Genomic DNA, 3,241 nt, shown 5'->3' with positions numbered 1-3,241 from the left:
TGCATTCTAAGTCTTACATGTCCATGCATCTATATTCGATTTTTAAATTTATTCTAGTTAGTTATTACCTAACGTACCAGTATATTCAAAGTACTAATTGCATACTTTTCTCTTGAACTATGTTGTCTTATAACATAGGTTCGAACGCACAGCTTCCTGACCATCCCTAGACAACTCAACAGCAGTGGTAAGCCCTCATCCATTGTGTACATGACATTTTATTTCAGTATTTCTTTTTTTTTTAAGTCATTTGAAATTAGTTGGTTGGTTTTTCCCATCAAATCTATATGTTTTAGAGGCCTTTAGACAGACCGTCTAGTTTCTAGTATTTATCAGATAGTTCAGACATGTTGTTTTATATATATAAACTTCAGCATTTTAGTTGAGAGTACTTTTTTAGTTTATATTCCACACAAGCTATTTTATTATCATTTTATTCAATACTCACAGAAGGTACCATATCATGAGTTAGCTTGGGGTTACTTTTGGCTGTAAGCATTGTATTGTGACTAGGGGTAGACTTGAGTCCTAAAAAAACTTGTTATTAGAGCCTAAGGTTTCAGAGTGTCCTAGGGGTGTTTGAATTCCATGTTGAGTAGTGTCTTGTGCATTGGTGTGAAGCACACCACACTTATGGACAAGAGTCTATAAGACATTTTTACGAAAGTTTCCCTTCTTTCAGTATTCATGTCATACCAAAGAGCATGGACTCTATTTAATCCTTTTTTCTAACTCATCTTTAATTTTAGTAACAAAAAATTCCTCAGAAAAGAAATAATGGAAGAATGAATAGGGATTAACCCATACCACCACCTGTTCAGGAAGATCCCGTAAATGACTATGTCTCTCATGCCGAGTTCACGACTGCTTTCATGGCCTTAGACCATTCTATATCTGCTCAGAACAACCAGTAGGCTATTACCCCAACCAATCCTATGGTGAATATAGCTACAACTAGAAATCAAGATTTCACTCATATGAATCCCTCTTTATTTTCTAGATCTAAGTCTGAGGAGAATCTGTAGGATTTTTTGGATGTTGTACAGAAGGTAAAAGACATCATGGGTATCACTTTGAGTGATATTTCATACTTAGTTGTATAGCAGTTGTAGGGAGTATCCCACACTTAGTTCAAGTAGTAAAAGAAAAATATAGGCGTTGATGCGGGTCCTATTGGGTGGGAGGAGTTTGCCACAACTTTCATAGACAGGTTCTTCCTGATGGATTTGAGGGAATCTATGGTCCAGGAGTTTATAAACTTGAAGCATAGTAGAATTAGTGTGAGGGAGTACTTGCTCAAATTTACTCAGTTGGCGAGGTACGCTCCTACTATGGTAGCTGACTTTAAGTCCAAGATGAGTAAGTTCATATCTATTGTATATGATAGCATGGTCAAGAAATGTAGGAACACTATGTTGACTACAGAGTCAGGGCTATCTAGACTAATAGTTTATTCTTAAAAGATTCAGGAAGAGAAATAAAGAGAAAATAAGAGGACAAGGGTAAGTAGCTTCACCTTTTCACAGATAAAGTCAGAAATTAGCAATCGTTCTCAGTTCTATCAGAAGTTTTTAGCTCCAACTCTATCTTTAGCCAGCGCCCTGGTGCCTACGTTTAGGCAAGACAATCAAGGTAGGGTTCGAGGAGATCAAACTCAAGGTAGCATGAATGGTGGTCAAACCAATCCACTTTGTATAAAATATGGTAGAAATCATCTAGGAGAGTGCAGGGAAGGTAGTGTTGGATGTTTTAAAGGTACCAATCCAGGCCACCAGATCAGGGATTTCTCGATGGTTGGTCAAAGAGGTAAATATGTTCTCTAACAAGGTCAGTCCAACTTTTACCAGCTCTAATAGGTCGCCCGACGCAGCAGGGAGCAACTTCTAATGCTACCAATGGGCAACACCAGAATGGACTGTATGCTCTCTAGGCTCGGTATAATTAGGAAAGTTCTCCTGATATGGTTACAGGTACATTGGAACTCTTTTATATTCATGTTTATGCATTGTTAGCTGATGAGTGGTGATTTTACCACTCATTCATACGCATCAGTTATTCACCTTACCTTGTTTTGGATGAACAAGTGAGACATAATTGTAATTGAATACACTAATATCCTCATTTTGCAGGCACAAAGGTGATGGGATGAGGATATGTGGATTGGAGCTACAAAATGAAGCAAAAAAGTATTGTTGAAGACTTGGAGCAGAACATGGCCTCAGTTATTGTAATTATGTACGTTAGCCCGCAATCACACCAAGTTTAGCAAGTCAAAGTATCATGATTGTTTAGAATTGTCCGCGGTCGTTGTACTGTGATTGTATAAAAAACACCGCAATTATTGACTAAAGAGATTTAACCCCAAGGGCAAAACATTAAATGCATGAAGCTGTCCTAAATTTTCCCAACAAAAGAAGACTAAAACCCTAATTTGATGTATCATTCAATTCCATCATATTCCTTCTTTTCTAATTTTCTATGTTTTGGCTTGAGATTTTGTAACCTATGACAACACCCAAGCGCACATGAAAGTGTATGTGGTCTACCAAGTAATATAGTGGCCTTCAAGAAAGCCGAGTATCAATCCCACAGAAACTATATTGGGCAATAATTTAATTTCAGTTCACAATTTAGAATCAATTGATACGAGAGTAAACAAAAATTGTTTAGAATTTGGTAACTAAGGTAAACAATGTGTAAAATAATGATCTTGGACAATCAGTAGGAGTAAAACACAGTGTTGAAGCACTTTGAACACTTGTAATATGTTTTTGAGTTTCATTTATTAACTTGCTTATCTTGATTGTTGATTTGTAGGGTTAATTTCATGATTATGGCCTCTCTACCTCTAATCCTTTACCTAATATGGACATTACAACTACATCATTGAGCGGGGATGTAATAATCAAATTAAGTTCTTTACACTATCATCCTATGTTTTAATCAAGGGAGGCATCTAAGTACATTCTTGTACTAAATGCTAATCTATATTCCTTATTTCATAAAAGATTATGAGCCATACTTTGTTCAATCCCTCGTTCTATCTTTCTATTCCCTCTCCCAAGATCAAAAGGTCAAAAATAAGTGTATTCTAAGGGTGATCAAGCCTCAAAATAATTTAAATAAGATTGAACACCCAAAAAAAATTGATAATAAAAACAAATAACTCAACTCAAAACAATAGTATTCATGTTTGTTGCTTCAAACCTAGAAAGAGGGTGTTTAGCCACACATAGTCATA

The sequence above is a fragment of the Capsicum annuum genome, unplaced genomic scaffold, assembly GCF_002878395.1.
Source record: "Capsicum annuum cultivar UCD-10X-F1 unplaced genomic scaffold, UCD10Xv1.1 ctg3430, whole genome shotgun sequence".
In the NCBI taxonomy this organism is placed as follows: domain Eukaryota; kingdom Viridiplantae; phylum Streptophyta; class Magnoliopsida; order Solanales; family Solanaceae; genus Capsicum; species Capsicum annuum.
The sequence above is the reverse complement of the archived record's forward strand: the minus strand, read 5'-3'. Positions refer to the sequence as shown.